The sequence below is a fragment of the Phacochoerus africanus genome, chromosome 1, assembly GCF_016906955.1.
Source record: "Phacochoerus africanus isolate WHEZ1 chromosome 1, ROS_Pafr_v1, whole genome shotgun sequence".
Lineage (NCBI taxonomy): Eukaryota > Metazoa > Chordata > Mammalia > Artiodactyla > Suidae > Phacochoerus > Phacochoerus africanus.
Window position 1 is genome coordinate 161,695,778 of NC_062544.1, and position 23,332 is coordinate 161,719,109.

The following is a 23,332-nucleotide window of genomic DNA, read 5'->3' on the forward strand; positions in this document are numbered from 1 at the left end:
CCTAGCCCATTCCTTCCTGCTCTTCCATTCCTGTGGGCCTTCGCTTACACCCAGCTGCCACCCAGGGCCACTTGTTCTGGAGGCCCATGAAGATGGGCTGCCTCCCCATCTTAAGCCTGTGGAGGAGTTCCCATTGTGGAACAGGGGGTTAAGAAGCTGACATAATATTAGTGAGGTTCAATCCCTGGCCCCGATCAGTGGGTTAAGAATCTGGCATTGCCACAAGCTGTGGTGTAGGTCACAGATGTGGCTCCGATCCAGCTGTGGCTGTGGGATAGACTGGCAGCTGCAGCTCTGATTCAACCCTTTGCCCAGGAACTTCCATATGCTGCAGGGGTGACCTTGAAAATTATATAAATATGTACACACACACACACATATAGCCAGTAGAGACCCACAGCACTTCCCTAAGCTTCTATGGGTCTCAGGTAGAGCTACCTCTACCTCCTGATTCATATTGGGCACACCCAGGGCTTTGAACCCATATATCAGTCCAAAGGTAGGCCCCAGCATCATTATAACCATAGAGCTACTAGAAACCTCGCCAAGAGGGCAAGATCTGGGTGCTAATGTACATTGGTCACATGGCAGAGACTTCCATATGTGCCCATGAACTTCACCAGGACCCTTGCTGGACACAGCCTTGGCTCCTGGGATCCACAAGCACAGCCCTCTGACCTCGCTCAGGGCCTTCAGCCTGGTTCTCTCTTCCCCTAAAGACAGGAAGGCAGCTCTGGAAGCCCTCTGCGGATTGACCTTGAGTTCCCATCCTCAAAGCTATACTGTCAAACCATTATTCCTGTTCCACCCTTCACTTTATCTACTTTTATCCTTCTACTTACAACCAACATTTACTGTCATCCAGTAAATGTGCAATCATGTCATAAGTGCCTATCGTTTTCCTCTGATGAAATTAAGTATCACACACTCATACATACACCTGCAAATACGCCTATGCTCACATATGCATATCTATGGCCTCCCATTTTCATACCTTAATAAAACCATTTACCAGTTATGGTACCACTGTTCCATGACAATCTCCTAAGCTTTCATCTCCTCATTTATAAAGTGGTGATAACGGTGCCTTCCTCAAAGGACTTTTGTGATAATTAAGGAGATGATTTTCATTAAGAGTCTGCTATAATGTCCAGCCCTTTAGACATTCACTAAATAATTACTGTCACCCCAGCTATGAGCTCTGATCTCCTCCAGTCATAGGCAGTGTGGGTCACACCCTCATTCATTCAGTCCTTCCTTCCTCTACTCACTCATTCATTCGGCGGTCCTTGGGTCTAGCCTGGACAACTTTCGCCAGGGGTGGCCTCTTCTTTATCACTCAGTGGAGGCTTTCAGAAAGAAGATAAGGGGAGATGTTCACTTTGGACCGGGCACTTCACTGGTATTTTCTAAACTTAATCCTTCCAGGAGCCCCATGTGGAAAGCACCTTCATCCTCAGTTTATACATAAAGGAGCAGGGTTCCAGAGAGACGATGTCTACTCCCAAGATCACACATCTGGTGAGTGGCAGAGCCCAGATTCCCCAGCAGATGTTGTTTTCTGAACATTGGGCTTGGGCTGCTGAACCAAACATCTGCCCACATGGCTAGGAAATAACCAGCCTTGAAGAGGGAAATGTTGCTTTCACGAACGCAAAATGTGTGGGTGCCAGGGCCCAGTGATGAATGCTGTTTTCCTTTTTTAGCGCCTTGGGCTACCACCAGTCCCAAAGCACACAGCAGATCAGAACTGAGAAGTCCTGACTAGACAACTACAGTACCTAAACTACAACAACTGCTAAAAAATATAAACCAGAGAGTCTAAAAACCAACAGGAGAGCAAACTACATGGAAATACACACTTAGAAACAAGGGCAAATGTGTCTCTTCTCCCAGAGCAAGAAGGCAAGCAATTCCTCCCCAGGGCCTCTGCTGACCTCTGCATTGTCCTGGAATCGATGATGATCCTGCGAGCAACGTGGAGTCTTCGTTCATTCATTTGTCTATTTGTTGGCCAAAGAGGTTCCACAATCCTTATTCAGTGCCTCCTGTGAGCCATCCACTGTGCTTGGCACCAGGACACCAGCAACACCAGCTCCCCACCTTCAATGGATGTCCAGTTAAATGGAGGACAGAAATAATTATCTAATAACCCATAAATTAGGGTACAATTGCACTTATCAACACTGCAAAGGAATCACTTCTGGAGTTAGGGGCTCTATACTAGGGTGGATTCCCATCACCAGAAAGCCAAAGGCCCCTACAGTGATGATAAAGCTGAGAGAAGAGGGGGGAAAGGGGAGGGTCACGTTTCTTATGAGCAAACTGGAAAGTCACCTTTAGCCAGTTGCAGGCAGCAGATACTTAGGAACAGAATCATTGGGGAGACGAGAGAATCTGATCTTCCAGAAACATCTCCCAGCTGTGCCTTCTCCAGAAGAAATGAACTGAGGCCCGAATTCAAATAGGGGCTGCATATCTGAAGGGATTTCCATCTTGCTTTCCTCTCCCTATTTTGTCCCCTAAGACTTTCACTCCCAAACTCCCTATGATTCCATGTCCTGAAACACGGTCTCAGTGAGGACGAGGCACCCGATGGAGAGTCAGTGAGTGTGTAGAGTAGGCGTGGGGCTACTCGTATCTAAATGGGCTCAGATTTTGTCAATTAAGATTATGCTACCTCCATGCTCAAAAGCCACCAAGAAACCCCAGGAACCTCAAGATAAAGTGAAACCCACTGCACGGCTCATGATATACAGCTAATGAGCAGGCTAGCACCTACTTACAACAGACACACACCAACCATTCCTTCCTGTATGGAGCCCTGCTGGCCAGAGCTCCTCCCTGTGCCCATCAGACTTAACCAAGCATGCCGGAAGGTGAAGTGATCTCTTCTTTCTGGAAAAATATAGCTATTTATCTGCAATGCTGGGGATGGGCAGCACGAGCCTTCTCAGACAGGACATGTTAAAAATTAAAACGCTGCGTTGTCCAGTTTCCTTCTGTTAATAAATGATAAAGTAACTTTGGGCTTGACAAAAATACATCAACTCTGTCGCTTGGAGGGAGAACACTTTGATTAAAAAGACCCTCTGGTGCCCTCTCTCTCTCTCTCTCTTAACAGTAGCCTGAAGGTTTGCACAAAAGCCAGCTGCAGATTTTGACCCAAACACAACTGGAAGCATGCTTCTTTTACTCTAAGATTCTTCTGGCTTAGACTGGAGTTGACAGAGGCAGTAGGACAATCTGCTCAGTCCCATGAAACTCTGGCCAGGGCTTTCAGAGGTGGGCGGTCTGGGTGCATGTTCACCACACCTGCAACAGTTGGAGGGACAGATTTCCTCAGCCCCTTCATTGACAAGGAAATAGGCTGTCTAGACTCAAGGATAAAGGTGCTATCAATGTGGTGCATTAAAGAGTAGCCAATACTGGAGTTACCTTGGTGGCGCAGTGGTTAACGAATTCAACTAGGAACCATGAGGTTGTAGGTTCGATCCCTGGCCTTGCTTAGTGGGTTAAGGATCCCGTTGCTGTGAGCTGTGGTGTAGGTCGCAGACACAGCTCGAATCCTTCATTGCTGTGGCTCTGGTGTAGGCCAGTGGCTATAGCTCTGATTTGATCCCTAGCCTGGGAACCTCCATATGTTGCAGGAGCGGCCCTAGAAAAGGCAAAAAGACAAAGAAAAAAAAAAAGTAGCCAATTTTGGAGTTCCCACAATGGCTCAGTGGTAACAAACCCAACTAGGAACCATGAGAATGCGAGTTCAATCCCTGGCTTCATTCAGTGGGTTAAGGATCCAGCGTTGCTGTGAGCTGTTAATGGTAGTTAACACTTAAAATATTCCCAGCAGGAATCCACACTCCCAGAGAGGGCTGCTTAAATTCTTTTGATATCATTAAAATCTATACAGGAGGTTTGTTTACCAGTTTAAGAGAGATCAGAAATGCTCTTTGGAACCCAAGAGGAAAATGGATCCAGCGTTGCTGTGAGCTGTGGTGTAGGCCAGCAGCTGTAGCTCTGATTCAACCCCTAGCCTGGGAACTTCTATGTCCCACATGTGCAGCTCTAAAAAGCAACAACAACAAAAAAGCTGGAATAGCCAATTCCAGCTGAGAAAATTAATTTTAGGTACTGATTTCAGAACTGTGTGCTGGCTGGAGTGGAAACTGAATTTTCCTGGGACTGGGGGCACACTCAGCTTGCAGGGTCAGCCCATTTTGAAGGCAGTCTGCTCCCACAGCTACAGCTCCAACTGGACCCCTAGCCTGGAGACTTTCACATATCTCGGGAGTGACCCTAAAAAACAGACAAAAAATTTCCCTCAAACGGGGTATTCTGTTTTAGACAAAATCATGCACCTTAAAAACATCTGTAGAGGAGTTCCCATTGTGGATCAGCAGAAACGAATCTGACTAGCATCCATGAGGACACAGGTTCAATCCCTAGTCTCTCGCAGTGGCTTAATGATCTGGCGTTGCTGTGAGCCATGAGCTTCGGTGTAGCTCACCGACGTGGCTCGGACCTGGTATGGCTGTGGTGTAGGCCAGCAGCTACAGCGCCAATTTGACCCCTTAGCCTGGGAATTTCCATAAGCCTCGGGTGCAGCCCTAAAACAACAAACAAAAAAAGAAGAGAAAAGAAAAGAAAATCCCTAGAATCATAGAACTCAGGGCTTCCTGGCCTCTTATTTTGAGAAATACTAGAGAGAGACAGAGAAAGGAGAGGGAGAGAGAGTAGGCAGGAGAGAAGGAGAAATAAGAAAACCAGACTTTCTGTTTCAGCCACTTTTATAGATTTCACTGACTGAGTTCTAACCCTGAAATAGTACAAAATATTTTAAGTTTTTTGTAGATTTAGATGCAAAAGGATTAATAATAGGCACAAAGAAAGCAGTGAGAGTTAAAACACACACACATAAAATCAGCCACTCCAATGAAATCCTCAGGTAAAAATTAACTAGACAAGTATTACATAATGAAAGTGATCATTTCTTCAAAAATACTTCATAATAAACAGCACTGTGTGCTTGTGAGAGAAAAAGAATGGTAGTTAACACTTAAAATATTCCCAGCAGGAATCCACACTCCCAGAGAGGGCTGCTTAAATTCTTTTGATATCATTAAAATCTATACAGGAGGTTTGTTTACCAGTTTAAGAGAGATCAGAAATGCTCTTTGGAACCCAAGAGGAAAATGGACCAGACAATTCCAAGAACAGGAAACTCAAGGGGTAAAAGTCATATAAAGACATCCTCAAACCCATTAGCAATGATAGAAATGCAAATTTAAACCAAACTCAAGAATCACAGGAGTTCCTGTCATGGCGAAGTGGTTAACGAATCCGACTAGGAACCATGAGGTTGCGGGTTTGATCCCTGCCCTTGCTCAGTGGGTTAAGGATCTGGCGTTGCCGTGAGCTGTGGTGTAGGTCACAGATGTGGCTTGGATCCCGCGTTGCTGTGGCTCTGGCATAGGCTGGCGGCTACAGCTCCGATTCAACCCCTGGCCTGGGAACCTCCATATGCCGCGAGAGCAGCCCTAAAAGAGGCAAAAAAAAAAAAAAAGAATCACAGACCCACTGGATTAGCAAGAATTAGAGAGCTGGATAGCATCAAAAGTTGGTGGAGGCTACACCCCTTGGAGGCACCAGTGGGAACACAGCCACTCCGGAAGGCGACCAGCACCTTTACCCAGAACCTGGGACTCCATTCCAACAATCCCCAGAGAAGCTCTCTTGGATCCACCTGCTAAATGGGGATGTTTGTTTCAACATCATTTGTGGTACCAGGGAGTTGAGGCCATCTTGAAACTGACAGCACTTATGACTTGAACCCAGCCAGAACCCAGATTGGGATTTGAACCCACAGTTTTTAAATTAGGATCACTCACCATGTGTCTGGGCTTACTGAGTTTCAGGTTCTTTGTGCCTCAGCACAGAAGGAACTCAGCAAGAGACAAAGTGATAGGCAAGAAAGAGATTTATTAAGATAAAGCCCTTGTGAGATATATAAGTGGGCAGGCAAAGAGGCTCTGCCCTAGGATTAATGGGCTACAGTTTTATAATCCAAGGGGAGTGGGGGTGGGAAAAGACCTCTTCCTCTTTCTTCCAAGAGTAGCTCCTCCTTGGTATCTGGTATTTGACCCTATAAGGTCAAACTAGGACAGTCACGGTGCTCATTCAGATCAGCGGAAGGGTGGTCCTGCCCTTGGTCTGAACCAGAAGGCAGGTCTCACCCCCTCCCCCACCCCATGACCTGAGGCATATCTCAGGCCTCCATTAGTCAAGCAAGCCTGCCTTGTGCTGATGGCTTTCTTGGGCAATTATTAACTTATAGTGATCTCCCAAAGTCCCCTAGGTTTCCCTCTCTATCTGCGGTCCCTACTGGGACTTCTGCAACTACCTATGTAACTATCCTCCTCCACCTCTATCAATCTGAAGACATACAAGTAAACATGGTGGGATGTGAAGTGAGGCTTAGAAATAACAGGCTGGACTTAACGTGTGGAGTAGCCGATAGTAGAGTGTGCTCCCTGACTTCTCTCAGAATGGAAGCCACATTCCTCCAGACCCTGGAACTGTTGGCCACTGAGGCTCTTCCCTTCATCCCTCTCTGACAGTTGCTCTTAGCTGGAGCAAGCTCCTCACCCAGGGCAGCCCACAACGCATAACTGGTCAGTGCCTTGAGGTGCCTGTTGCCTTAAGTCAGGGCAGCAATGCTGGGGCCCCAGCTCCAGAGCTCCTCGTGAGGTCTTCATCTTCGGCATCATAGCTCAGCTCCGCCCACTGTGTAGCCTCACTTCTCTCCCCTGTTCCCTCCTTCTCCCCCAGGGGCTGATCTGAAGCAAAGAACATTCCCAGTAAACTTCCTTCATGCTGATCTCTACCTCAGCATTTGTTTCCTGGGAAATCTAACCTTACACGCATAGCAACATGGGTAGATCATGTAAGAACCGTGATAACGGGAAAGAGAAAAATGTTAACAGAATGAGATCTCTAATTAATGCAAATTCACCAAAAATGCACACAAAACTATACATATTTCAGAGCTGCGGTTGTAGTGCAGGGGAAACAAATCTGAGTAGTATCCTTGAGGACGTGGGTTCAATCCCTGCCCTTTCTCAGTGGGTTGTTAGGGCTCACTGTTAAAATGGCTCGTTGTGCTGACCTTGCAAATAAAATATGAGGGCACGTCGAACCATGAGACTAACCACTTGCTCAAGTGACATCCTGTTTTCACTGCTGGTGCCGACTTTCCCAAGACTGTGAGACCCCCCTACCACGGGACACCACACACCTCCAGCTTTCTCAAGATTATGAGACCACCCTACCGTGGGCACCGCTGACTTTCTCATGACCACATGACCACCAGAGGCCAGCTGCAGGCTAAAGATAAACTAACACCGCCCCACCCCCACCCCCGACTTCAGGGGATCCAATTTCCCATCCACAGGGTATAAGAAGGACCCGCCAGAAGGGCAGGGGGCTGGCTCTTCTCAAGGGTCAGACACCCTCTCCTTTCCCTTTAACAAATTTTCTTCTCTTTGCCTGAACACCCAGCTTGTTCATGAAGGATCTGGTATTTCCATGAGCTGTGGTGTAGGTCACAGATGTGGCTCAGATCCAGTGTTGCTGTGGCTGTAGTGTAGGCTGGTAGGTGTGGTTCCGATTCGACCCCTAGCCCGGGGAACTTCCATATGCTTCACATGCAGTCCTAAAAAGCGAACAAAACAAAACAAAAACTATACATGTTTTCAAGAATACATATAGATAAGAGAACACACATCAAAACATTAGGTGGATTACGTATGTGAGGGAGGAGAACAAGAGCAGGAATGGGGCCTTGAACAAAGACAAAGGAAATAAAATAAAAATAAATACATGAAGGTGTTCCCATTGTGGCTCAGTAGGTTAAGGACCCTGTGAGGAGGTGGGCTGGATCTCTGGCCTCCATTGGTGGATTAAGGATCTGGCATTGCCACAAGCTGTGGCACAGGTCACAGAGGCAACTCGATTCTGGTGTGGCCATGGTTGTGGCATAGGACCCAGCTGCAGCTCTAGCCTAGCCTGGGAACTTCCATGTGCCACAGGTGCTACCCTAAAAAGACCAAAAAAAAAAAAAAAAGAGAGAGAGAGAGAGAGAGAAAGACCAATGATGACAGCATGACATGAGCTAAAGGGTTCACTGAGTCAGCACTTTGGCACCCGAGGTCCAAATTACTACTACTATTACTACTAATAATAAATAATTTGAATTGGTGAAGAGAGGGGTGGTTCAGGATATGTTGTTGCCCACAGAGATGGCTTGGGTCTCCATGGCCCTTGTATTAAGAACAGGTAAGAGGAGTTCCCATCGTGGCTCAGTGGTTAATGAATCTGATTAGGAACCACGAAGTTGCGGGTTCGATCCCTGGCCTTGCTCAGTGGGTTAAGGATCCAGTGTTGCCGTGAGCTGTGGTGCGGATCACAGACTTGGCTCGGATTTGGTGTTGCTGTGACTGTGATGTAGGCTGGCGGCTACAGCCCCAGTTAGACCCCAAGCCTGGGAACTTCCATGTGCCACAGGAGTGGCCCTAGAAAAGGCAAAAAACAAAAAAAACAAAAAAAAAGGAACAGGTAAGAAAAGAGCAGCTGCCCACTTCCATCAGAACTGCACTGAGGTCTAGAGCTCACTGGCCCTGGGGACCACTTTCCAGGGCACTCCATCCATCCCCCCAGATTTATGGCTGGCTGGTCCTGCCATCAAAATGTCTGGAACACCTTTGAGTCCACCCTGGAGTGAACCTTTCATGCAAAGCATTCATAGTAGTCACTAACGATAGAGTGAGGACTACCTTGTTCACAAGCAGAGCTCCTGTGACTATATTGTGACTTCTGGTACATTGATCAGAATTGAGTTTAGAATGTGTTTCTATTGTTCTTCGGCAGCAAAATTGTGGAGGAGAGATATGGCTTCACCAACCCCCATTTGCCAGACTCAACCAGTATTTACCAGAAGATTAACTGTTAAACAGCCGAATCAGCCCCGTGAGGCAGAGACCAGCTCTTTCTTTCCCAAACCCCTTTGCTCTTCTTCCTGGTAAGCAGTACCCAGTGCCTGCTTCTTCCCACAGGGCTCCAGTTAGTGTGGTCCTGTGAGGAAGTTCTAGCCAATGGCATGTGCATGGAAGTGAGCCAGCCACTCCAAGCCTGGCCTTTGACTGCTGTGAACAGTCAGTCCTGCAGGCTCTTTTCCTTCTGCCCCTGGATGCCTATCAACATGCATCCTTGGAAGCAATGGTTGACGATGGCAGAACCAGGAGATGGACCATTGAGGCAGAGCTGCCCAATGAACAGGAACGCCTGCTTTGGACTTTCACATGAGCAAATTCAAAAGCAACTAAAACATGTTCTAGAACAAAGCTGGGAAATGTAACATTTCTGAGTCTGGTGGTCATTCAACATACTTGGGGTTGTGCATTAAGGTTTCTAGCATTTCCTTACTTAGGTCTGTTTGCATCTGTCTAGTTATCTCACGAATTAACCAAAAGAGTCCTCCTCACTTTAATTTTAAAATAAGCAAAGACCCTTCTATTTTAAAAGAAAAAAAAAAAAAAGGATAAATACCAAGGTATCATGTATATATACATTTTTTCTTTTTTCGTCTTTTTAGGGCCACACCCTCGTATATGGTATGAAGGTTCTCAGGCGAGGGGTCTAATTGCAGCTGTAGCCACCAGCCTACAGCAGAGCCAGAGCAATGCGAGATCCGACCTACACCACAGCTCACGGCAATGCCAGATCCTTAACCCACTGAGCAAGGCCAGGGATCGAACCTGCATCCTCATGGATGTTAGTTGGGTTCATTAACCGCTGAGCCACAATGGGAACTCCTTTTTTAATTTTTTAATTTTTATTTTATTTTTAATTGTTATTATTTTTTAATTTATTTATTTTTACAGGTATCAGATATAGAAGGTTATAAGAATAGAGCTGAGAAATGTTCTAAATGTTCTAAAATGGCTCTCTCTCTCTATATATATATATATATATATTTTTTTTTTTTTTTTTTTTTGCTGTTCCCACAACATGTGGAAGTTCCGGGCTTCTGGGCCAGGTACGGAACCCAAGCTATAGTAGACAATGCCAGGTACTTAACCACTAGGCCACCAAGGAACTCTAAGATGGCCCTTTATTTTTTTTAACTTTTTTTGTCTTTTTGTCTTTTAGGGCTGCACCCACAGCATATGGATGTTCCCAGGCTAGGGGTCTAATAGGAGCTACAGCTGCTGGCCTACACCACAGCCCCAGTAACATGGGATCCGAGCCACGTCTGCAACCAACACCACAGCTCACAGCAGCATTGGATCCTTAACCCACTGAGCAAGGCCAGAGATCGAACCTGCAACCTCATGGTTCCTAGTCAGGTTTGTTAACCACTGAGCCACAATGGGAACTCCTAAGATGGCTCTTTAGAGGAAGAAAATCTTAAAAGGAGGCCAATTATAGATAACATTGAATGTTACTCATGTATAGGTCAAATAAACATGTAAGTGTTAAGTTTTTAATTATGTACCTTTATTTTAACTCAGGTAAGTTCAGCAGACCCTGCTAATTGCCTATTCAGTGTCCATTCCCACTTCCCTTCTTATGAACAGAACTCGTACAAATATGCAATCTCCCTGCAGCTAAGAATGGCCACTTCACTCAGTTCTGGTCAATAAGATGTGGGTGGAAGACCCTGAGGAAGAAGTTCTTGCCTGAATTAAAAGGCAAGGCTTTGTTAGGAGGTAACCCTCCCCCTTCTTCCTTCGTCCTTCTTCCTGCCTGGAAATTAAAGGGGCAGCAACCACTTTGTAATCATCTGATGCCAACACCAAGGCTGAAGGATGGCAAACGAGGGGTGACCAAGCAGTGAGATACAAAGGAGCTCAGGCTCCTGGTGACTTTACTGAGTCAGAGTGACAGCCTGGACCCTTCCCGCCTTCCCTCCCCACCCCAGTTATCTGTTAAACCAATGTTGATTGGGTTTCTGTAATTTACAAGTAAATAGATTCTTGATACCATATATTAATCTTTCTTCTCACTTTCAAATACAAAGACTTAGCTCTTTAAAAAGAAAAGCTGTGAACTTAGTATTCTATAAATTTACACAAACGTTCTGTAAAATAATGTATAGCTTTAAGATGACATTCAGAGATTGGAAGTCTCAGAAAGAGAGAGAGTGTCTGATAAGTAAGGCTGTCTCCAACATAGAAAATGTAATTGAAAAGTCTAAAACCCCATTTGTAAGATTGTTTTTTAAAAACTTCTTTTAAAAAGTCTTCCTAAGAAATAAATATATTCTGACCAGGAAAAAAAAATGACATATACACACGTGTTTGTAAAGAGCAGCAAATTATATCTTTCATAAATTTCAAAATGAGTTCAAGGTAAAAAATAAGATGTTATTATAATTAATTCATTTTAATTACTAATTTTAAAGTGTGACTTTTCAATAACGTGTATGCTATGGAAACTGGTAGCATTCCAAAATTATTCTGAGGTATAATGACATGAGCTTAAGATAAACATAAAATAATGTGAAAATGTCTTCAAGGTCTCTGTCTCTGGTTCCTGACACAGGACTCCTAAAACCCTTGGTATTTCCTGGGTGATGGGAGGGCCTGGTGTTCTAATGAGGTGACTCTGGGTGGGCTCCTGGATGGGGCTGGTCACCAGAAAGACCAACGTGGGATTAGAAGCTTGGAACTCTCAGCCCCAGCCCCTGGGAGGAGGAGAAACGTTGGAGATTGAGTTAATGACTTTTTTTCTTTTCTTGTCTTTTTAGGGCTGCACATGCAGCATATGGAAGTTCCCAGGCTAGGGGTCACATTGGAGCTGTAGCTGCCAGCCTACACCACAGCCACAGCAATACCAGACCCTATCCATGTCTGCAACCTACACCAAAGCTCACGGCAACGCCAGATGCTTAACCCCCTGATCAAACTGAATCCTTGTGGATACAAGTCGGTTGGTTAACACTGAGCCACAATGGGAAATCTGAGATTGAGTTAATGATTGATCATGCCTCTGTGATGAAGTCTCCATAAAAATCCCAACCGCATGGAGTTCAGAGAGCTTCTGGGCTGGTGAACACCACTACATGCCAGGATGGTGGAGCACCCCAGCCCACGGGGAAAGGGGCTCCTATGTTCAGGACCCTTCCATACCTTGTACCTCTCCATTTGACTATATTCTTTATGATGAACTGATAAACATATGTTTCCCTGAATTCTGTGACCCAGTCCAGAAAATTATGGCGCTCAAAGGGGGTGTCGTGGGACCTCCAGGTTATAACTGGTCAGTCAGAAATACAGGCACCAACCTAGAACCATGCCATTGGTGCCTAAAGTGGGGCGGTCTTGTGGAACTGAGTCCAGGTAAATTGGTCGGAGTCGAAGTGAATTAAAGGACATCCAGCCAGCGTCTCAGAGAGCTGCTTGATGTGTAAAAGCCCACATGTCTGTTGTCAGAACTATGGTGTGTGACTAAAAGAGAATCATGGGAGAATCATTTTCTTTACACAAGGCTAAAAATTCTTTTTTTAAAAATGAAAAAAAAAAAAAGAGGAGGCAAGATGGCGGAAGAGTAGGGGGACACACTCGCCCTCTCTCACAAACACAACAAAAAAAACATATCTACAGGTTAAACGACTCACACAGAACAGCAATCAATCACTGGCAGAAGAATCTAAACTCCAATAATGGCAAGAATCTCGTGACATAACTGGGTAAAACAAGAGAAAAGAGGAGAGTGAGAGAAGGGGAATCCAAGCTGGATGGGCGCTCCCGAAAGGGAACTGTGAAGGAGAAAGGGATCCCACACCCTGGATCACCTACTCGACGGAAAGATCAACCAAATTGGAGGAATCTCCAGATGCAGAGAAGAGTGCAGCAATAAGTTGGAGTTCTGAAAAGCAGAGTGAGAATCAAACAGATCATCTGAACTACTGGCACAGTCACCAAAAATTGAGACGCTTGGGTGGGGGCTGGGCAGAGAGACCTCGGCTCCGGAGGTTAGTCCTCTGGAAGGGGCTGGGGTGGGCAGTGCAGAGATTGCTTGGGGGGGTCTAGGAACCAGTCTGTCAGGTTTGAGAGGGCAGAGACTGCCTGGGAGACTAGAAAGCAGAGTGTTGCATGGGGAGGAAGCAATACGCTAAGGGCTGGGAAGTGGAAAGCCGCATCAGAGGGAACCTGGGAGAAGAGCTGGATCTGAAGGAGAGACAAGGCACCAGTGTTGGGGAGGGGAGAGAAGAAGGGGTGGGCCACTATAGAATACTCCCCACGCCACAGTGAGCTCACTGGCCTGCCAGCTATCAGAAAGCTGTGCTTCCCAGTGCATCCCCTCTCCCCCTACACATGCTCCGGACCTGGAGCTGCCTGCCATTCCGGAGGGCTGGCTTCAACATTTGCCAGAGCCTACCACCACAGGAGCTTTCCCTGTCCTGGCCTGCTTGCCCTTTGGAGGCACTACACCCCCGCAGAGCAGCACCCAACACCGCCAACCCGTGGGAAAAGGCCTGCAGCCCAGAAAAGCTAGAACAAGCTCGGCTAGGCCGTGAAAAATCTGCTTCCATTCTCAGGCAGTCCTTCCAATTCCCGCTCCCCTGGGGAAGAGCCTCTTGGGTTCTCAGCAGCCCAGCTAGCTGCTCCAGCACCTGGGGGGTGCTGTACTCCCGTGGAATAGCTGCCCAACACCGCCAGCCCCCTGCAAGAGCCCCACAGCCCCAAAACACCAGAGCAAGCTCTGCCCGGCTGAGTGAAATCTGCTTCCATCACGGTGCAGACCTCCCAGTCCTGTCTGCCCTCAGGAAGTCCTCCTTTGCTTCAGAGAGACCCTGTCAGCCTTGCCCACCCTCTGGAAAAGCCATGCTGCCTCAAAGAAGACTGACCAACAATGCCAGCCCTCAGGAAACATTCCACAGGAGTGCCAAGGCAAACACTGCCCAGCCACGGAGAATACAACTCCACCAGGGAAAAAGAAAACAACAAGTAAGATGAAGAAGCTGAGAAACCACCCCCAGTTAAACCAACAGGAGAACTCACCTAAAACAGTCAACAATGAAACAGATCTCAGCAGTCAGACAGACCTGGAGTTCAAAAGAGAAATAGTGAAAATACTGAAGGAATTAAGAGAAGATATGAACAGTAATGCAGATACCCTCAGAAAGGAACTAGAAAATATAAGGAGGAGCCAAGAAAAACTAGAAAATTCATTTGCAGAAATACAAACTGAGCTAAGGGCACTAAAAACCAGAATGAATAATGCAGAAGAATGAATTAGTGATGTAGAAGACAGAATAATGGAAATCATCCAATCAGGTCAGCAGACAGAAAACCAAATGAAACAACAGGAAAGCAAAAGAAGAGACCTATGGGATAACATAAAGTGGGCCAGTCTACGCATAATAGGAATTCCAGAAGGAGTAGAAAAAGATAAGGGAATGGAAAATATACTTGAAGAAATTATCACTGGAAACTTCCCAAATCTAAAGGATACTGAGTTCAAGATACAGGAAGCACAGAGGGCCCCAAACAAGTTGAACCCAAATAGACCCACACCAAGACACATCATAATAAAAATGGCAAAAGTTAATGATAAAGAGAGGATCCTAAAGGCAGCAAGAGAAAAACAGAATGTTACCTACAAGGGAACTCCCATAAGTTTATCAGCTAATTTCTCTACAGAAACACTCAGAAAGGCCAGGAGGGAATGGCAAGAGATATTTAAAGTGCTAAAAGGAAAAAATATGCAACCTCGAATACTCTATCCAGCAAGAATATCATTTAAAATAGAAGGGGAAATAAAAAATTTTTCCAACAAAGTCTAAAAGAATACAGCAATACAAAACCCAGGCTAAAAGAAATATTAAAAGGCCTTCTCTAAACCTAAAAAAAAGGAAGGAAATAAAGGAAGGAAAAAGAAAAAAAAAAGAAAGAATTAGGATTGAGGAAACTACAATCAGAGAGCAGTCACTCAAATAAGCCAGCACACAGATTTAATCATGAACATGTTTCAAACAAAATAAAATTAAAAAGAAAAAAAAGAGTCATAAAAATCATAAAATGTGGGCAAGGGAAGTAAGGAAATAAATAGACCCTTTTTTTTGTTTGTTTGTTTCTCTTCTTAATCTTAGTATAGTAAAGAAGTGTTTGAACCTACAGGACCATCAGACTAAAACACACAATTATAGGAAGGGGTTAGCATACTTAAAAAACAGGGCAACCACAAGCCAAAACCAAACATTGCATTCGCAAAAAATGGGAAAAAAAAAAACCACTCAAGCAGAAAATAACCAGAGACCATCCAACCAAAAAAAGAAAGGAAGAATGGAGAACCATAGAATCAACTTAAACATGAGGTTCAAAATGGCAATAAATAAATCTATCAATTATCACCTTAAATGTCAGTGGACTGAATTCTCCCATCAAAAGACATAGAGTGGCTAAGTGGATAAAAAGGCAAAAACCTTCAAAATGCTGCCTACAAGAAACTCACCTTAGGACAAAGGATACATATAGATTGAAATTGAAAGGGTGGGGAAAAATATTTCACGCCAATAGACATGACAGAAAAGCAGGAGTTGCAATACTCATATCAGACAAAATAGACTTTAAAACAAAAGACATAAAGAAAGACAAAGAAGGACACTACTTAATGATTAAGGGATCCATCCAAGGAGAGGATGTTACTATCCTCAACATATATGCCCCAAATACAGGAGCACCCAGATACATACAACAAATATTAACAGACGTAAAGGGAGAAATTGATGAGAATACAATCATAGTAGGAGACCTTAATACCCCCCTCACATCAATGGACCGATCCTCTAGACAGAAAACCAATAAAGCAACAGAGATCCTAAAGGAAACAATAGAAAAGTTAGACTTCATTGATATCTTCAGGACACTGCATCCAAAAAAATCAGAATACACATTCTTCTCAAGTGCACATGGAACATTCTCAAGAATTGACCACATATTGGGACACAAAGCTAACCTCAACAAATTTAGGAACAAAGAAATTATTTCAAGTATCTTCTCTGACCACAATGCCATGAAACTAGAAATCAATCATGGGAAAAGAAATGAGAAAAAAACCTACTACATGGAGACTAAACAACATGCTACTAAAAAACCAATGGGTCAATGAGGAAATCAAGAAGGAAATTAAAAAATATCTTGAGACAAACGATAATGAAGACACAACCGCTCAAAATCTATGGGATGCCACAAAAGCAGTGCTCAGAGGGAAACTTATAGCGATACAGGCCTTTCTCAAAAAAGAAGAAAGATCCCAAATTGTCAACTTAACCCTCCACCTAAACGAATTAGAAAAAGAAGAACAAAAAAGACCTAAAGTCAGCAGAAGGAAGGAAATTATAAAGATCAAAGAGGAACTCAATAAAATAGAGATTCAAAAAACAATAGAGAAAATTAATAAAACTAAGAGCTGGTTCTTTGAAAAGGTAAACAAAATTGGCAAACCCCTGGCCAGACTCACTAAGAAGAGGAGAGAAAGAACCCAAATAAACAAAATTATAAATGAAAAAGGAGAAATCACAATGGATACTGCAGAAATACAAAAAAACCATAAGAGAATACTATGAACAACTATATGCCAACAAATTTGACAATCTGGAAGAAATGGACAATTTTCTAGAATCTTACAGCCTGCCAAAACTGAATCAAGAAGAAATAGACCAACTGAACAGACCGATAACTAGAAATGAAATTGAGGTCATAAAAACACTCCCTACAAACAAAAGTCCAGGACCAGATGGCTTCACAGGCAAATTCTATCAAACATATAAAGAGGATCTGGTGCCCATCCTCCTTAAACTTTTTCAAAAGGTTGAAGAAGAAGGAATACTCCCAAAGACATTCTATGATGCCACCATCACCCTCATTCCAAAACCAGACAGAGATAACACCAAAAAAGAAAGCTATTGGCCAATATCTTTGATGAATATAGATGCAAAAATTCTCAACAAAATCTTAGCCAACCGAATCCAACAACATACCAAAAAAATTATACACCATGACCAGGTTGGGTTCATCCCAGATTCACAAGGACGGTTCAACATACGCAAATCAATCGTCATACACCACATTAAAAAAGGAAAGTCAAAAATCATATGATCACGATAGATCCAAAAAAAGCATTTGACAAAGTCCAACATCCATTCATGATCAAAACTCTTGCCAAAGTGGGTATAAAGGGAACATTCCTGAACACGATCAAAGCCATTTATGATAAACCCACAGCAAATATAATACTCAATGGGGAAAACTGAAAGTCTTCTCACTCAAATCTGGAACAAGACAGGGATGCCCACTCTCACCACTGCTCTTCAACATAGTTTTGGAAGTCCTAGCCACAGCAATTAGACAAACAAAAGAAATAAAAAGCATCCATACAGGAAGAGAAGAGATAAAACTGTCACTGCATGCAGACGACATGATACTATACATAGAAAACCCTAAGGATTCAACCCCAAAACTATTTGAACCGATTAATAAATCCAGCAAAGTAGAAGGATATAAGATTAAAATTCAGAAGTCAGTCGCATTTTTGTATACCAGAAATGAAATATTAGAAAAGGAATACAAAAATACGATACCTTTTAAAATTGCACCTCACAAAATCAAATACCTCGGAATACACCTGACCAAGGAGGTAAAGGACCTATATGCCGAGAACTATAAAACTTTAATCAAAGAATTAAAGAAGATGTAAAGAAATGGAAAGATATTGCATGTTCCTGGATTGGGAAAATCAATATTGTAAAAATGGCCATACTACCCAGAGCAATCTACAGATTCAATGCAATCCCTATCAAATTACCCATGACATTTTTCACAGAACTGGAACAAACAATCCAAACATTTATATGGAACCACAAAAGACCCAGAATCACCAAAGCAATCCTGAGAAACAAAAACTAAGCAGGGGGCATAATTCTCCTGGACTTCAAGCAATATTATAAAGCCACGGTCATCAAGACAGTGTGGTACTGGTATCAAAACAGACAGACAGACCAATGGAACAGAATAGAGAACCCGGAAATAAACCCTGACACCTATGGTCAATTCATCTTTGACAAGGGAGGCAAGAACATCAAATGGGAAAAAGAAAGCCTATTCAGCAAGTACTCACTGCTGGGAAACCTGGACAGCTGAATGCAAAGCAATGAAACTAGAACACACCTTCACACCATGCACGAAAATAAACTCAAAATGGCTGAAAGACTTAAATATACGACAGGACACCATCAAACTCCTAGAAGAAAACATAGGCAAAATACTCTCTGACATCAACATCATGAATATTTTCTCAGGTCAGTCTCCCAAAGCAATCGAAATTAGAGCAAAAATAAACCCATGGGACCTCATCAAACTGAAAAGCTTTTGCACAGCAAAGGAAACCCAAAAGAAAACAAAAAGACAACTTACAGAATGGGAGAAAATAGTTTCAAATGATGCAATGGACAAGGGCTTAATCTCTAGAATATATAAGCAACTTATACAACTCAACAGCAAAAAGGCCAATCAATCAATGGAAAAATGGGCAAAAGACCTGAATAGACCGTTCTCCAAGGAAGATATACAGATGGCCAACAAACACATGAAAAAATGCTCAACATCGCTGATTATAAGAGAAATGCAAATCAAAACTACCACGAGATACCACCTCACACCAGTCAGAATGGCCCTCATTAATAAGTCCACAAACAACAAGTGCTAGAGGGGTTGTGGAGAAAAGGGAACCCTCCTGCACTGCTGGTGGGAATGTCAACTGGTACAGCCACTATGGAGAACAGTTTGGAGACACCTTAGAAATCTATACATAGAACTTCCATATGACCCCGCAATCCCACTCTTGGGCATGTATCCAGACAAAACTTTCATTCAAAAAGATGCATGCACCCCTATGTTCATTGCAGCACTATTCACAATAGCCAGGACATGGAAACAACCCAAATGTCCATTGACAGATGACTGGATTTGGAAGAGGTGGTATATATACACAATGGAATACTACTCAGCCATAAAAAAGAATGACATAATGCCATTTGCAGCAACATGGATGGAACTAGAGACTCTCATACTGAGTGAAATGAGCCAGAAAGACAAAGATAAATACCATATGATATCAGTTATAACTGGAATCTAATATAGAGCACAAATGAACATCTCCTTAGAAAAGAAAATCATGGACTTGGAGAATAGACTTGTGGCTGCCTGACGGGAGAGGGAGGGAGTGGGAGGGTTCGGGATCTTGGGGTTATCAGATACAACTTGGAATAGATTTATAAGGAGATCCTGCTGAGTAGCATTGAGAACTATGTCTAGATACTCATATTGCAATAGAACAAAGGGTAGGGAAAAAATGTATACATGTAAAAATAACTTGATCCCCATGCTGTACAGCGGGAAAAAATAAAAATTAAGAAAAATGGGGAGTTCCCATCGTGGCACAGTGGTTAACGAATCCTACTAGGAACCATGAGGTTGCGGGTTCGGTCCCTGCCCTTGCTCAATGGGTTAAGGATCCGGCGTTGCCGTGAGCTGTGGTGTAGGTTGCAGACATGGCTCGGATCCCGCGTTGCTGTGGCTCTGGCGTAGGCCGGTGGCTACAGCTCCGACTGGACCCCTAGCCTGGGAATCTCCATATGCCGCGGGAGAGGCCCAAGAAATAGCAAAAAGACAAAAAAAAAAAAGAAAGAAAGAAAAAAAAGCGTTACTTTCTATCTTAGCCTAAGAAATGGTGGATTCTGAGCCAGAATAAAAAAAAAAAAAAGGAAATGAAACTATTTCCTGACTTTTAAAAAAATCTTGCGTATAAGCTTGATTTTCTCCAAATAACTGGGAATCTCAAACTTGGAAACTCTGTAGTGAAGTTTAGTGCCAAATTAAAAAGAAAGTATTAGATAATAACACTGGGAAATTTAATATCTGATAGTCTAGTAATTTCCTTGAAAATTGGCAGGAGAAGAAAATGCCATTGGTGAATTCATTTTTGTTGAAATTCAATTCTTTATAAGTACTGTGTGTTTTATCTCTGTAGTTTTGAGCACTTAACAACAAGAAGCAAAGAAAAAACACATTGTGATGTGTTTAATTATGCGGAGATTGGGTTTTACAGCAAAGACAAAACTTTTTATGACTATAGTTTTCTGAATTTCCTATGCTTATTTTCATATAAAAACAACAATAAGAAATATTCTAGAGTTCCCATTGTGGTTCAGTGCGTTAAGAACCTGACTAGTATCCAGGAAGATGCAGGTTGGATCCCTGGCCTGGCTCAGTGGGTTAAGAATCTGGCATTGCCGTGAGCTGTGGTATAGATTGAAGACATGGCTTGGATCTGGTGTGGCTGTGGCTATGGCCTGCAACTGCAGCTCTGATTAGATCCCCTAGCCCAGGAACTTCCATATGTCACGTGTGTGGCTATAAACAGGAAGGAAGGAGGGAGGAAGGAAGGAAAGAAAGAATTTAGTTACTCTTAATTAAATTAACATTAGAAAATATATAAATATAATGTCAATGTGGTAAAATAATATATCAAAAAAGATGTCACCATCTAAATAATTAGGGTTTTTAAAAAGTAAATTGCTTCCAGTGAAACTAGACGTGGCTATGGATCTGAATGACTAGTCCCTGCCAAAGGGCCGTGGATCAAAGTGGTTCATATCCTTTCTGGGACATCACATTGTAGAGCCAGGGTGTGAAAAAGCATCTCTCTTCTTCCTTTTTAAAGTAACAACGGAAGCCAAAGGTTCCAGATAGTATAGCTTCAAGATGGTAGACTTTCTGTCAGCCTGGATCGCAAGGAACCAGGTGGAGCAGAATTCCCACTGACTCATGCTAGACATGAACTATGAGTGGGAAAGAAACCTTTGCTGTGTTAAGCTACATAGCATTACTCTGGCCAATCAATCAAAAGGATGAATAACTGTATTCATCTAAATAGAAGGCAATACTAAAATATAATAAGAGTTAAATAATTTCATTGGTAAATATACATGTATATGCAAAAGCTAGTTTATGTTTTAGGCTTTGGAGATAGCAAGTCATAGGATAATTTTAGGCAAAACCTCAATGATTTCATATTTGTCTATGTTCACTGCTAATTGCATGAGTGTCTACCTCAGATACAGAGAGTCCTATGGTTTTGTATTTTCTCAAGTCCCCCTAAGGAAAGATAAAAATAAAATGGAAGTAGTTTTCTCTTTCAAATTACTGGTATGCAGCAGAAACAAATCCAACTAAAACCCTAAGGTCTTGGGTTTGATCCCTGGCCTCGCTCAGTGGGTTAAGGATCCCGCATTGCCGTGAGCTGTGGTGTAGGTCACAGATGTGGCTCGGATCCCGCGTTGCTGTGGCTGTGATATAGGCCAGCCGCTGTAGCTCCAATTCAACCCCTAGCCTGGGAACCTCCATATGCCGCAAGTGCGGCCCTAAAAAGAAAAAAAAATTACTGGTGCAATAACCAGATAATGCCAACATGGAAAAGAACCTGGCACTGTAAAATGGAAATCACTTTTGCCATTTTGGGGGCTTCCTCGGAAGATCTGTCTGATTCTATCCTGTTCTTGGATCATGCTCAAATTCAAGAAAACTACCCCAGAGACTGATTTTTCCCCTACATTTTGACCATTTCTTCTCAATTTCCAATGCATATTGCTCTACTTCTTTGCCTTCAATGTTAGTGTTTCAGGGATTAGTGCTATGTCCTCTTCTCTCTTGAAGAGCTTATGACTTCACTGACTTACAAAAGTCACTTACATGGCAGATCCCTCCCCAGCACTGCAGATGCATCTGGTGCCCATTCATGGAGCATCTTCACTGAAATGTCCTCTAAGAACTGCCAGCAGCTTGTCAGCTTCCCCAACAAAACCTATTCCTCTTCCTCTGTCCCTTCTCTCATCACATCAACCCAAACACCTGGATCAGTGTCCTTGGAAATCCCAACTCATCCAAAGCCTTTTTTTTTTCCCTCTAGTTTTTTTTTTTTTTTCTAACATTTGGGCCTTCTCTTCTCGCACAGAGCTATTCTTACCCATACTCTTGCATGAGCCCCAGTCTTAATTACCCCATGCCTATCCAATTCAGCATTGCTTCAAGTGAGCTTTCTATATGGAAATCTCACTTGCCTCTTTCAATTCCTCCCCATCACTGAGGGTACAGTCCCCTTAGCATGGTAATCCAGGGCCCTGGTGACCTCGCCGCTGCATTTTTATTGAGCCTCTTTTCTGTCCACCCTCTCTGGACACTCTGAGTGACAGCTCAAACTACTGGTACATCCCTGGACTCTATGTACATCCATATCTCTGGAATCCTGCTCCTGCTGTGCCCTCCACCTGAAACATCTTTCTTAGCCAGTTTATCTGTCAAGTGCTGGTCATCACTTGGGTTTCACTTTGGACACCACTTTCCTGAGGATAGCTTCCCTGCTCCCGGTCCCCTGCCCCGCCCCACGCTGACCCAGGTCCCCTCCTATCTGATTCTCCACTGCCCTGTGCTTTCATTTGACATGGACTAATCATCCCAATGTGGCCTGCCTACTAGCCTATCTCTCCTCCTGCCTCCCTCTCTATGGATGGACCGAGGAGGATTCTCCATGAAGCGGAGGATGCTGTAGCCTCAGGGCTCCTCAACTGCCCAGCTCCTTCCCAAGGCTCTGCCAGGTGTCCCAACAACGTGTCCTCATGGTCATACAATTTGTCAAAAATAAGAGGTTTAAACACAGTTAGTTAACACTGCCATCTTTCACCACCTGACTCCCCCCCCCACCCCCTGTGTCACTTCCCTTCATGTAGGTGGCACTGGAGTGGCTGTGGGATAGATTTAATTTGGATTGAGTGGCGGCATTTTACCAAAGAGCTACACAGTTACTTCTGCGGGATACTCTTACCAACCATCCTGCTGACTCCTCCAGCACCATGTACAAAGGTCCAGAGGGGAGATGACAGTATAAACATGTTCCATAGCACCTGGCAGTGAAAAAGAACCCAAGTTAAAATGCATCGAGCCAGAGCTAGACGTGTAATACTCTTATTATCACAGAAAGAAAACAATTGCAAGCAAAGGCTTCAGCACTCATCCAGAGCCAAATCAAATTGTTTCCTTCTTCTCAGATTACAATTAATAATGTAGATACAATGATAAACTTGGAGCATATTTTAAAATTCCTTTTTATCGTAGCAGTAAAGTTTATTATGATTTTTGTGTTATAGAGCACAAACCTGTAGCAACACTGCAAACACAGAACATATCTATCTATGTGGGAAATAGCATGTCTTAGA

General features: G+C 43.6%; 1 long non-coding RNA gene across 1 annotated transcript; it reads right to left on the reverse strand.

The window, feature by feature from the left end:
- Nucleotides 1-337: 337 nt before the first annotated feature.
- On the reverse strand, nucleotides 338-23,014 carry LOC125129125 (uncharacterized). The gene is made up of 3 exons (XR_007135417.1): nucleotides 22,942-23,014; nucleotides 1,938-2,103; nucleotides 338-1,349 (listed from the first exon to the last, which is right to left on the reverse strand). It is a non-coding gene; the product is annotated as an uncharacterized LOC125129125 (long non-coding RNA).
- Between the last annotated feature and the right edge of the window lie 318 nt (nucleotides 23,015-23,332).